Source organism: Ranitomeya variabilis, chromosome 6 (assembly GCF_051348905.1).
Source record: "Ranitomeya variabilis isolate aRanVar5 chromosome 6, aRanVar5.hap1, whole genome shotgun sequence".
NCBI classification, from domain to species: domain Eukaryota; kingdom Metazoa; phylum Chordata; class Amphibia; order Anura; family Dendrobatidae; genus Ranitomeya; species Ranitomeya variabilis.
The window spans coordinates 378,890,375-378,905,401 of record NC_135237.1 but is presented as its reverse complement, the minus strand read 5'-3'; positions in this window follow the sequence as shown (position 1 = coordinate 378,905,401).

The window sequence follows — 15,027 nt, the reverse complement described above, 5'->3', positions numbered from 1 at the left end:
CTCCAGTTAGACCCCGGACACATGGCAGCTGTCCCAGCAGGACAAACGGATAAACAGATATAAAAGATATGGTGGAGCTGACCGGCAGACACCAGGTACGAGATTGAGGCTATGTGCACATGTTCAGTTTTCGCATTTTTTTTGCGTTTTTTCACGCTAAAAACGCTATAAAAACTCATTAAAAACACATGCATTATGCATTCTATCATTTAGAATGCATTCTGCATGTTTTGTGCACATGGATGCGTTTTTTTCAGCGAAAAAAAAGCATCGCGGTAAAAAAATGAGCATGTTCATTAATTTTGCGGATTTTCTGCGTTTTTCCCGCAATTCTATGCATCTGGGAAAAAACGCACAAAAAACGCATCAAAAACGCGTCAAAAACGCGTCAAAAACACATTAAAAAAACGTGAAAAAAACGCATGCGGATTTCTGGCAGAAATTTCCGTTTTTTTGTCAGGAAAATTTCTGCAAGAAATCCTGACGTGTGCACATACCCTTTTAAAGCTGGCTCTGGCGGGGGAAGTCAGATTCCAGGTAGATGGGGGGAAGCTGGCTCCAGCACCTTTAGCATTGTCCAGGGGTTCAGATGGCGAGTGGTGGAACGGGATGGCACTTGAGTATAAAGGTATAGGTGTCGTCTTAGGATAGCCGAACCACTGGTCACTGATATTCTGCGGAAACAAACAGTATAGGCAGAGTGCAAAATGGGATGCTATAACAGCGCAGACAGGACAGGAACAGAACCGGAAGTAGCAAGAGTAGATACTCATTGCTCTGGCACCCTCCCTATGATGGAGGGGCCATAAGTAGTAATCTTTGTGCTGCCATTGGTTAATTGGCATTTTCAAAAAATGTGCGCTGTCCCTTTAAGAGACTGGAGATAAGAGCACGCATGTCCTAAGTATTCTCCCTGAAGGCCTGCTGGCAGCATGCCAGGAAGTGGGGGAGAGAGAAGCAGCAGCAGGACGCCGAGGGACAGTCAGAGAGCGAGGACCCCAACAGGGACCCCGCAGAGGTACAGGGGCAGCCTCGGGAGCAGGAGCGGGTGAGGGACCAGAACTGGGAGCAGCACCAGAACTGGGTGTAACACCTCTGAACTAATCTTCCAATGTCTCCCTTCAAATATTCTCCAATCCTCCCAAGACCTCCTTCTCTCCACAATCGTGCATTCCTCATCCAAATGCCTGCAAGACTTTTCCAGAGTATCCCCCATCTTATAGAATACTGTGGCCCAACACATCTGATTATTCCCTATATTCAGAACTTTCAAGCAGAATTTAAAGACCCATGTCTTCAGAACAACTTATACCTACAATGACCCCTCTGCCACCTCACCATCACCAGAATTACTGCAACCCCTGAACCTACTGTTTCCTTCCCCATTATCCTATAGAATATAAGGCCACAAGGGTAAGGTACCTTCTCCTCTGTATTTGTCTGTAACTGTTAGGGTACTGTCACACAGTGCCATTTTGATCGCTACGACGGCACGATCCGTGACGTCGCAGCGATCGTATGATTATCGCTCCAGCGTCGTAGACTGCGGTCACACGTTGCAATCACGGCGCTGGAGAGATGCCGAAGTCCCCGGGTAACCAGGGTAAACATCGGGTTACTAAGCGCAGGGCCGCGCTTAGTAACCCGATGTTTACCCTGGTTACCAGCGTAAACGTAAAAAAAACAAACAGTACATACTCACATTCCGCTGTCTGTCCCCCGGCGTCTCAGCTTCTCTGCACTGTGTAAGCACAGCGGCCGGAAAGCACAGCGGTGACGTCAGACGTCACCGCTGTGCTCGCTTTCCGGCTGGCCGGCGCTCACAGTGCAGAGAAGCTGAGACGCCGGAGGACAGACACCGGAATGTGAGTATGTACTGTTTGTTTTTTTTACGTTTACGCTGGTAACCAGGGTAAACATCGGGTTACTAAGCGCGGCCCTGCGCTTAGTTACCCGATGTTTACCCTGGTTACAAGCGAACACATCGCTGGATCGCTGTCACACACAACGATCCAGCGATGTCAGCGGGAGATCAAGCGACGAAAGAAAGTTCCAAACGATCTGCTACGACGTACGATTCTCAGCAGGGTCCCTGATCGCTGCTGCGTGTCAGACACTGCGATATCGTAACGATATCGCTAGAACGTCACGAATCGTACCGTCGTAGCGATCAAAATTGCACTGTGTGACAGTACCCTTAGTTTGCTCATTGCAATTTATGTTTGTGTACAGAACCATGGAATCAATGTTGCTCGAAAAACAAATAATAATCCCCCACATGGTGTTCCACCCAGTCTTGTCCGCTGCCATCCTTGCTGGAGTACACACAGCTGAAAGCTGCAGCAGTTGGCACCTGTGTTTTGTCATCATTATCAGAGATGTGCTGGGGTAGTCCACTGACTGTGTGCACTAGCCCTCCTATGTACTCATCCTCAAACTAAATAAATGGTTGGACATCAGTGCAATCAACCTCTTCCACTTGTGGGGCAGGGCCAGGTGTATGGCCCATGGAACCACAACCAACAGAGTCACCAAAAGCAAAAGTGACTGCTGCATGACTTGGGGCTCAGATTGCACGACTGACTTGCAAGGAAGTAAAGTGGAAGACAAATGCCCACAGTCTGCAAGTGCAAAATATGCACTTTCATCAGGGGACTGGGTGGAAGACAAAGCAAAGGGGTTGAAGGCACTCTCAGCCAACCAATCTAAAACCACCTCTACTTGTTCTGGCCTCACCATTCATCCAACGGTACTTGGGTGTACGAAGTTACTTAGAAAATCTTGTCGCCTGCTTGCACGAGAGGAAGCCGTTTCATCTGGGCGCGTAGCAGATACAGATCGACAGCACCCTCTCTTTCCCTGCAGCAGCTACACCACCACCATCAGCAACACATCCACATCTCCTATTTGATGCTCGCCTAATTGTTTTCAACCAAAAAATTGCAGAGTATTACACGACCTGTATACAGAGAGAGAGTGGCCAGCAGATTATTACATTCCCTGCTTTCAGAGTACTCCCCAAAAATCAATAATGCACAAAACACAAAAACAGGGTTGGATACCTTCTCCTCTTACATCTCTTCTTACTACAATGCCACCTTCTCCTTAACCTCCTGCTCCTCTTTTACCTCCGCCTCCTGGTTCAAGATTATAATTTTTTTTTTCTATCCTATTTTAAGTAATTTCCCTATTAACATTTGTTTGCAGGGCACTTGTCCTGCTCTTACCACCAAGAAAAGAGTCATTAATATGCAAGGACACTGATTCTAAAGGATTGAGGTTCTCACATGCAGACTACTGGTTGTTTTTTACAAGTCTCTTTGGTTACCAAATCTGGAGTATAGTTAACTGCATTTGTTGACTCAGGTTTCGCCTTAGGTCTCACAGTGATTTTGCTGTCGAGTGTGGGTACACAATAGCAATTTTTGGTCATCCTCTTCAAGTATCCGCAATTGACAGTTCTCCCTTTACCCAAACTCATGTAACTCCTGAGGCTGAATATGTGTGCAAGAGAGTGAGTGTGTTGCACACATTCATGGTTCTTCCTTCTTTGCCAGATAAAGTTGTGTTGGGTATGCCTTGGTTGCAGAAACACACGTCTACCATCAATTGGGAGACTCGCGACGTTACATTTTGGGGGAATTTGTGTTTTTCCAGTTGTTTATCCAAATTCCTGTTATCTATGAGATCTCCTCCTCCTGATTTTGTTCTGGATTTTGAGGATGTTTTTTTCTGAGAACGAATGTGAAGTTCTTACCCTCATATATGTCATATGATTGTGCTCAGATGTATCCCGTTAAGGTACAGGCCACCCTTGATTGGCTATAACCAACCAACTAATCGTAAAGCTTTACAGAGGTTCTAAGGGGTTGCAAATTTTTATTGTAAGTCCAGACATGTCTACAACCCAACACCCACTCCCCCTCATACATCTTGCCATGCAAATTTCAGCTTCAACCAAGGAAGCAAAAACTGTGTGACAAAGTCACCCCATCATTCTTACTATCACGGAGATATATCATAAGGCCTATATGGGGGTAAGAACTTCACATTCGTTCTAAGAAAAAACATCCTCAGAATCCTGTTTACTATGAAGTACCGTAGCTGGCATATTATCTAACAGTACTTACTTTATACTTTATTTTGTATTCCATGGTTTATTCTACTCACTTTGGGATCTTTACATTTTTCAGCACACTTTCCCTTTTGTAGGTAATTCATGTGCTGATTTGCACTCCATTTCATTAGGAGGAATGTGAAGCAAATCAACGGCATTTTAGGCAGTTTAGGTCTGAGTTGTCATCTTCTAGTTCTGAGTTGTCATCTTCTAGTCTGTGGTTAGGGCTATCTTTGCTCATGCTGGAACCACTAAGACTGCATGTCAGGATCTCTAGCCTGTCCAGGAACCAGAAGGGCCAGTTGAAGTTTTTTAGTATATTACCTATTATCCTGAGTGAGTTGCAATGGAGTTGTGCTCGCCACTAGCACAATTACAAAAACTGTGCACGCAATCTCATTGTTCATATGGATATTAACAAGACAGAATATAGTGCAGCCAGTTTTCTGAGGTCACCTACTCCAAATATTGGAAGATTGGAAGTAAAGGAGGATTGCATGCCTGTCACACCAAGATAATTGTTTTCCATCTATGTGTTTTCCATCAAGGTTCTGTTGTGGAAGAGTGGAGAAATTCTTGAGGATATTTTACGTGATTCATAGATGAGTGTTTTACCCTAAAGTGTAATCTACTACTATTACATCATGGAGGTGTTGGATGGCTTCTTTGAACTTTGCCTACACTGGCATCATTTTTTACATTTGTGAGCTGGGTTTAAGCTTGACTATTGTTTAATCATTTACAAGAGTGAGTGCAGTTTTCTATGGTCTTGTAGAGATTCAGCCATGGTAATTTTTTTTATTTATTACTGGCTATTGTCACAAATTGATACCACGTAACCAGCACTATCTAATGGGTAGCTCTGAGTGGTAGATTTAGTCCAGATGACACAATGGAAAGGTAATATTGGATGCAAGGAACTTATCGCTCACTTGCAGGAGTGTTCGTTTTTTTAATGTAGCTCAGAAACCTATTTCTTCTTTCTCTACTTCTGACACATGACAAATCTGGAGCTTCATAAAAGGAGTAATTTAACACTCAAGCTACACGGTAATGAATGCAAATAGTGATGTTACATGACCTGTGCTGCTATATATGTTGTCCTTTACCGCCTCCACATTGTGGATACACAGACATGGGAGGCATTATGTACTAATTATACAAATTAAATAGCCATCATAAATATCCTCAACAATGTATAATGTTTGATTAGTGTCAACCACATATAATTGACCATATAATTAATAATAGTATTAATCTATGGAGGCAGCGGAGTTGCTTCCCCTGACAATCGTCAGGACAATTATGCAATTGACTGACACGTGATGGACGAGGCCAAAGCTTTTCTCCCTATTAGACCAGTTATTTGGGAACTCACATTGAGCGTATGGTATATACACCTCCGATTCCAACATATAGAATACATATATATTATATATATGGACCGAAATGTCGCTATACGGGCACTTAAATAGCACATGATTTTCACTTATTTGATTATCTGTCTCTATTATATATATATATACATACTGTGTATGTGTATGTGTGTATATATATATATATATATATATATATATATATATATATATATATATACCCCAATATGATAACTGACAACTACACAATAACAAAGAACTAGCTGCCACCATCAATCGTTTATAAAGTGTTTATAAAAAACAATACAAAAAACCACTGTGATTTTTATTAGATCAAGGTTATGCCCACATATCTCCCCTTGGTAAGCTCATATGGGGGCTAGTCGTGTTCTATGCTAGGTCTTTAGAAGATTATGAGACCTCCAACTTGCAGAATATCTCTGCCCCTGGAGGTACCAGGAGAGAGATATTGTTGTTATGTTTCCTATCACAATTTTATCTTTCAGTAGGCATGAAACATAACATGAATAGCATCATCTATCTGACCAATATTAAGTTGAAAGTGTTAGTACAGCCTTACTGTGATGTGAGTGAATGCATTATATTCATCAACTCGCCACAACAATGAAAATATATCTCTCATAAATATCCGATCAATTCAAACTCCAATATTCATCACTGACCACTGGCTCCAGAGTGTCTGAGATCATTCTTTTGAACAGAGGAAGCCCCTGCCTTGGGAATTGTTCTTCCCAGCCTCTGAATATACAAATGCTAGACTTGGTGGCTGACTCTCAACAAATCCCCTGTTATAATTACCTGTTCATGGCAGGAGGTTCTACTTGAATGAAGGCTGAAGTTTCAGCTCTCTCACTTCCCCAGTTATAATTAATCCAATATGTTTATCTTGCATATAATCTATCCCCTCTCTGGAGATGTCTTCATGGATTTGACAAGTTCATCTACAACGATCATAAATATAGTAATGCAGATAGCCATTATCCGACACAATCAGAGGCATTTTGCAAGGGATGTATGATAAACACAAGAAAACTAACAAATTGGGACACTGAAACAAAGGACTATTCAGATTTGTATGCAGCACTTTCTTTCCCAACAAAGTAATGGACGCCTTGACAAAACGTGACAAACCCTATAATAAGTGGATGAGATCTGTCTTATGTCAGATCCAGCACTGTAACATGGTTTCCATTATAACATAGTTGTTATCTAAACCTAATTGATGGTTGATATTGATTCTTAAAAAGTTCGGTAGTGTAGAGACAGTCATCTACTTGCTGGTTTTCTAGAAAGTCACATTTATTTAATTTTTTTTGCAGTTGATAATAATTCTAGTGGATAATGTATTGTATGACTACTATATATTTAATAAATTCTTAATGCCTTTTTTATGCTATAGCTCATAAAGTCAGAACTGAGGTTGTCATACTTGGTTGTACATTGCTGTCTTAAAGCTGTGATGGCATTGCAATGTGCCTGCATAGTGGTATTGTTAATTATTTTTTTATGCTTTGGTTATATAGCACCATCATATTCCCAGCACTTTATAGGCATTATCATCACTGTAGCCAATGAGACTCACAATCTGAATTCCCTATAAGAATGTCTTTGAGCTGTTGGAAGAAACCGGAGAACCCGGAGGAAACCCACGTAAACACGGGGAGAACATACAAACTCCTTGCAGATGTTGTCCTTGGTGGGATTTGAGTCAGTGGCCCCATTGCTTCAAAGCAACCGTGCTAACCTCCTCCCTATCTGCAGCGTTTTTCGCATGCAACTCCACAGCAAAACCGCAAACCTTTTTACACCTCTGGTTTTGCTGCAGAATTGAATGACTCAATGTAAGTCAGTGGGTGCAGAAACGCTGCAGATCCGTGAAAAGAATTGACATGCTGCGGAAAATAAAACTCTGCAAATCCTCGCTGATTTTTCCGCAGCATGTGAACAACAATTCTGGATTTCCCATTAACATTGGTGGTGCACTACACTGCGGATTTGATGCAATTCCGCGCCTCCAAAAACGCTGCAGATCTGCAATAAAATCTGCAACGTGTGCACATAGCCTTAACCATAAGTAGGATTAGATTAAAAATTAATATGATTAGGGCTTTGTTTTTAATCCAGGCTTCATTGTATTCAGGTTATATGGTATGGATCAGATTAAAATGAAAGTTTCATGGTGCCATAATAAGGCACTCAAAGTTTTATAAGATCTCATCATTCTTATATAGCCTCCTAAATTCACATGGAGGAACGCAGAGTATTTTTTGTAAGATTCTGTAGGATCAGAAGGAAATCAATTTTCTCAGGCTCCATAGTATGAAGATATAATCTGCAACACTTTCTGCTAGGGAAGAGTCACACAATTGTATAACTAGGACGAGGATCGCAAAGCAATGCTCGGACTGGCCATCGGCCCGAGCGTGACAGCTGCATAAAAATCCTGGTTTGAGTTATACGGCTGAGGGTCTCTCCCCTTTGCCATTTTCAATAACAAGTGTTTTATATTTTTTCAGCTTTGCATAACCCTGCACACACCAGTAATTGACAGTTTGTTGTGTATACTGTGCATAGGCAGTAATCTGCCAATCAGTAATTAGGGTGGGGCTTTAGAAAGCTCAAGAATAAGGAGGATTACATTGCAGATTACCTCCTACTGATAACCAGTGATTTTTTAAACCTACAACAAGCAGCCGAGCAAGTGACACATTGCTGCAATCAGGGTCTAAGTCTCTACATTATGCTGCCCTCAGATTAAGTGGCAAATATCTGGTGGCATATTTCCTTTATGACTCTATAATGCAAATCTGCCCCAATGCAGCTTTACTATGTGCATGAGACCCTAGATTCCAGCTTTGGTTTGGATAAAAGAACTACAAACGACAGAAAAGCACTCGGAATATGGCCTTTTATGCCTTCACAGTTTGTATTTTCTTCAATCTTTTTGACTGCTCTTAATTTATTGACAAAACTGACCTTGCCACTGCTGACCCATATACACCCTATGACTACATTTATGCAACTAATTCATTTAATTTGTGTCATCTTCCAATCTATATTTACTTTATGATTTCCTCCTTGCCTTCTATTTCACAATTCTCCTGAATTACATGTTGCTGACATACTATTCAGCACCAGTATTTGCTGCCTACTCTTCCGAGTAGACTACCTGTCTTGCAGGGACTTGTCCTCCAAATTCCAGTTTGTTCAGAAGGAGTAGTTACCGTGAATAGGCTAACTTTCCTGAGCAAATGAATATATTTTCATGGAACATTTTTATCAATATTTTTACATGGAACATTATTCATATAAATATTTTTAGTAATACCCACAGACTTAATAATAAAATAATCTAATAAAGGAAGTATACAGTACAAAGAAAGTTGTAATATATCACTCTACAGCTTGGTGGCTCAGTGGTTAAGGATCCTGGGTTCCAATCCTACCAAGGACATCTGTTTGGATTTCCTTCAGGTACTATGGCATCCTCCTACACTCCAAAGACATATTTCGAATTTTGACTGTGAGCCCCACTGGGGTCAGTGACACTACAAAATATGTTTTTTGCTATATATGCTATATAAAAAATAAAGATTATTATTATAAATGCAACATAAATAAAATTCTACAGTAAAAAGTCTAAAAGCTATTTTTCTTTCATTACTATTTTTGCTTATTTTATTCCTGCAGTGTAATAAACCATCCCCTGGAAGTGTAGAAATGAGCCCTAGTGACAGGTTTATCCATACAGTAGTCACTGGATTAGTGGAGGATTGGAGAATAAAACAGGGAACACCTTGTGTATTACACCGGTTTTAGAGAAAAACTGGTCTTTTTCATGTCAATCCTTTACGGTATTCTTTCATATGTAGGCGTATTGTCATAGCACTGTTAGAAAGCAACCTGGCAGCTATTGTCCCCAGGGAATAATAATTATATTTTCCTTTCTGGTTCACAAATGTACCAAGAATAAGCTTGCATGTTATTGTAATGTATAAATACTTACTATTTATCTGTCTTTGCTAAAGACTAGAGATGTTACTAATTTATTTTTTAAGTGCCTATATAGCCCAACTTCTCTTTTAAGTCTTTCCTAAGGAAAACATTGGACACCTTGGATTTCAACCATGTGTACTATAAAGTGTCTGGTTTGGCTTCTCATCATGCGTCATGTAGTAAGTCTCATTAAGTTATCGATACCGACTTTTCAGGATTGCTACATCCACTAAGTGGCACTATATTTCAAATCCTCTTCCTTTCTACAGAGGCTATTTGCTTATTAACATTCCCAGAGATTGCATGGCCTTCACATCTCCTTTCAAATCCTCTTCCTTTCTGAAGAGGCTATTTGCTTAGTAACATTCTCAGAGAATTATATGGCCTTTACGTCTCCTTTCAAATCCTCTTCCTTTCTGAAGAGGCTATTCGCTTTTTAACATTCCCAGAGAATTGCATGGCCTTCACATCTCCTTTCAAATCCTCTTCCTTTCTGAAGAGGCTATTCGCTTATTAACATACCCAGAGAATTGCATGGCCTTTATGTCTCCTTTCAAATCCTCTTCCTTTCTGAAGAAGCTATTTGCTTATTAACATTCCCAAAGAATTGCATGGCCTTTAAGTCTCCTTACACCGGCTTGTAACGCTCCACAAGGAGAAACATTACCTTTTAATTCAAACAATTTCTACATAATTATTTTGTAAAAGAAAAAAATAACATTTAGTGGCTTCTAATCTTCTCCATATTGTTTGAAACAACACCAGAAACTTATTAAATGGGAGGCACAATATATCGATGGTGTCAAGTGGTGTTTTTAGTAGTGATGAGCGAATATACTCGTTACTCGAGATTTCGGGTGTCCTCCGAGTATTTTTTAGTGCTCGGAGATTTAGTTTTTCTTGCTGCAGCTGAATGATTTACATCTGTTAGCCAGCATAAGTACATGTGGGGATTCCCTAGCAACCAGGCAACCCCCACATGTACTTATGCTGGCTAACAGATGTAAATCAGTCAACTGCGGCAAGAAAAACTAAATCTCCGAGCAATAAAAAATACTCGGAGGACACCCGAGCGTGCTGGAGAAATCTCGAGTAACGAGTATATTCACTCATCACTAGTTTTTAAAGCTTTTCATATTTTGATTTACTTTTATTTTGTGTCCACAATCTTTTGTCTTTTAGAAGGCAAAGTTTTTTAATTAACATTCATGTATTATTCTAATATAGCACCAGCATATCCCATAGAGCTCTACAGACATTATCGTCACTGTCTCTATTTTGGCTCGCAATCTAAACATATATTAAATAGAAGACATTCAGGTAAAATATACTCAGTATCCAACAATCTCTTCAAAGCGGTTGTTTAATTAGAAAATGAAAATATATTTGGGTGGAGGCAAACCACAAACCTAGAAGTGGGTATTTTTTTTATGTATTTTTACATTTCAAAAGGGGTATTCTATGAAAATAAGTAAATGTTAAAAAATCATCTCAACAAAAACGTTTAGAAAAACATGCGCCCCCAAAGCTAGTGGAGAACACTGGAAAGTCTAATTCTTAAAACTTATGTTCTGCTACAACTTAATAGCTGTAGCTGCAAAAAATCTAAACATGTTCTGCGTTTAATAGAGCTTAACACCCACCAGCCTTCATTCTGAGTCACCAGACATAAAAGTGTTCTTCTGTCATCTCAGGCAGGTTTCTCAGTCATTCTGACTGGTTTCCTGAACGTGAAAACAATTTTTAACCTGCATGTAGAGGAGTGTTTGTGCCTAACAATGGCCCTATCTAAGCATGTTTCATTAAAGGCTTAGCTGTGTGTCAGGCTTCTGTCATTTCTCTTTAAGAATGTGGTCATCCACAATAGAGCAATGCTATTAAAACAACATCCTTTATACACCCAAAATGTCTTCATATCTTTATATAGTAAATGCATAATTTCTCTGACTAAAACTTCTATAACTGTAAGGGAATGACTATTATTAGTAAACATTACTAAGGACTGCCTTGAAATATATGCATTAAATATCTATGAAGTGTGCAGTATAAATAAGTACATCCCAACAGATTTGTCAGAATACCTTTTAGTTTACAGAATCAGCATTTTCTTTGGGATACTACACTACAGAATACTCCCACAAATGTAGGCCAATGATTGCAAACAAGATTTATTATTTTGTACACCCAATAAAGTAATTTTCCTAACAAATTCATTCATGACCTTGTTGCAAAAATGAGCACAGCCCAATGAAAGTATTAGGAGCAAATCTAACGTTCGGACTACAAAATTGGAATTCAACCACAATTAAGTCTAACAGGTGTCCACTAGACTGTTCACTTTAAAAGAGCATTACTTAACAAAGAAAACCCTTTCCCATTTCATACTTTCAGCAATGGCACCACATGGAAGAGAAATGTCACAGGACCTGAGAAAGAAAATAATTTCTTTACACAAGAAAGGTGAAGGCTACAAGAAGATAAAGTAAATCTTTACTGATCAGTCAAAACACTATGGCAAAAGTGATACAAAAATTTAAGATGGAACTGCAACCATTTCATGGAGACGTGTAGGCCGACCACAGACGTTAACACCTAAACAGCAGCTACTTTCGATGAGATGCAGTTAGCTAAAGAAGTAGAAATCCAAACCAGGGTGTTTCCCATGACCACAATACACTGCAATGGAATAGTATACATGGGTGTCATCCACGAAGTAAACCCATGCACAAAAATGCCCACCTAAAATTTGAGTCCATACTGAAAAATATGAAGACTTTGGGGTCTCTATACTCTGCAGTGATGAGAACAAGGTAAATGTTTTTGAAAATTGTTCATGTGTTCAGTGAAATATTGATTCAAATTTTACTTTTCAAAGGGGTGGAACTCATTTATGCTGGGCACTGTACATACTCTGACAAGCAAAAGGGTAACAATGTTCTGAACTTTTGGCTTTCAGGCTCCATATCTCACCATCCACTACTGCTTGGAATGTGAGACTACCATGATTTTATAGACAATCATCTTGGCTAACTAATACATAAATTGGACTCAACTATTTAGCATATGATTAGTTATGCAGATTCTTGTCATGTCACTGCATTGTTACCGTTTTGCTCCTGGTGGTGGAAAAATGTTTTTCTTCCAGCATACTAGAAATTACAACCTGCGATTACAATGCCAGCCATCGGCCAATCAGAGGCCAGCAGCTGACACCAGAGTGCCGCCCTATGACTTCTCTCCCATGCGCCGATACACCGATATCAGCTGTTGATCTCTGATTGGCTGGTGGCTGCCATTGGTAATGCTGTGCAGAGAGCTTGTATCTGCACTGCAATACATTTTAATTGAATGTGTGTCCAAAGATGAACAGTCAACTGAAATAAAGTGCTAATCTCAGCGGCACCCAGACTTTGCCATGTTTGTCAAGGGGTCTATGGTGCCTGCGGGCTGCATGTGCAGAAAGGATGCCGATGGAACAGAGGACAGTTGAAAATGATCTTTTTTTCTTTTCTTTTATGTTTATGTGTGTATGTGAAGAATGGGACCATAGGTGACATTACTAAAATTTGGGGACCAGAATAGGACATAACTATAAAAAGGAACCAGGGTGGGGCATTACTATACAAAGAGACCAGGATCGGGCATTACTTTAAGAAGGGGACCAGGATGGGGCATCACTATAAGATGACAACCAGGATGGGCCATTACTATAAAAAGGGAACAAGGTTTTGGCATTACTATAAGGATGGGACATTACTATGGATGGGACATTACTATAAGAAAGGGACCTTAATGGTGCATTACTACTAGATGAGGACCAGGATGGACATTACTACGAGATGAAGACCGGGATGGGGACACTACTACAAGATGAAGACCAGGATGGGGATATTGCTATAAGATAAGGACCAGGATGGGGACATGACTACAAGATGGAGACAAGGATGGGGCACCTTACTACAAGATGTTTGCCAGAATTACTTTATAGTGCTAATTATATGATAATATTACTATATGTGGCCAATTAGGTAAAACAATATTGTAAAAATGTAAAAGGGCATGAAAAAATATTTTGCCACTAAAAATACTGTTTTATATATAAACTAAAGTAAACAAAAAAGTGCATGTTTGCCCGCTGCCTTGGGGTCATCCTTGATTCCGAGCTTTCATTCACCCCCCACATCCGATCACTGGCTCGCTCTTCTTATCTGCATCTCAAAAACATTTCTAGAATTCGCCCTTTTCTTACTTTCGACTCTGCAAAAACTCTTACTGTTTCTCTTATTCATTCCCGTCTGGACTATTGTAACTCTCTACTAATCGGCCTCCCTCTTACCAAACTCTACCCGCTCCAATCTGTCCTGAATGCTGCTGCCAGGATCATATTCCTCACCAACCGTTACACCGATGCCTCTACCTTGTGCCAGTCATTACACTGGCTACCCATCCACTCCAGAATCCAGTACAAAACTACTATCCTCATCCACAAAGCACTCCATGGCTCAGCACCACCCTACATCTCCTCTCTGGTCTCAGTCTACCACCCTACCCATGCCCTCCGCTCCGCTAATGACCTCAGGTTAGCATCCTCAATAATCAGAACCTCCCACTCCCGTCTCCAAGACTTTACACGTGCTGCGCCGATTCTTTGGAATGCACTACCTAGGTTAATACGATTAATCCCCAATCCCCACAGTTTTAAGCGTGCCCTAAAAACGCATTTGTTCAGACTGGCCTACCGCCTCAACGCATTAACCTAACTATCCCTGTGTGGCCTATTAAAAATAGAAAAAAAACAAAACACATAATCAGGTTCCTTGCATCGTGTTCTCATACACTTTATGCAGTTAATAGCCCTCTGTGTCTGTACTGCTACATACTTAGGCTGTTAACTGGTTCATGCAGCTTTACATGAACACCCGAGCCTTACACTATGGCTGGTCCAAATAACTAAAGCAATTGTTACCATCCACCTGTCGTGTCTCCCCTTTTCCTCACAGTTTGTAAGCTGGCGAGCAGGGCCCTCATTCCTCCTGGTATCTATTTTGAACTGTGATTTCTGTTATGCTGTAATGTCTATTGTCTGTACAAGTCCCCTCTATAAGTTGTAAAGCGCTGCGGAATATGTTGGCGCTATATAAATAAAAATTATTATTATTATTATTATTATTATGTTTGTTATCCCCACATCCAGAATGATCCAAATTTAAAATATACCATTACCCATACGTTGAATGCCATTTAAAAAACTAAAATAAATCCCCCAAAAATGTTAAAAAAATGATCAAAAGGTATATAGAAAAAAATGGTAACACTAATAATGTCACTTTGTCCTGCAAAGAATGTGACTCCCCATTCAAATTTTTTCAATGTGCGGTCCATAAGCCAAGTTTGAGACCTTTGATCTAAACGCTTCTTGACAATAGAAAATAAATTAAATAGTTTTGTTCCTAAATTGTTCTAACAATCGTTTTTTTGGAACGTTTAATAAAGGCTTTACATAGTAATTGCCTATAG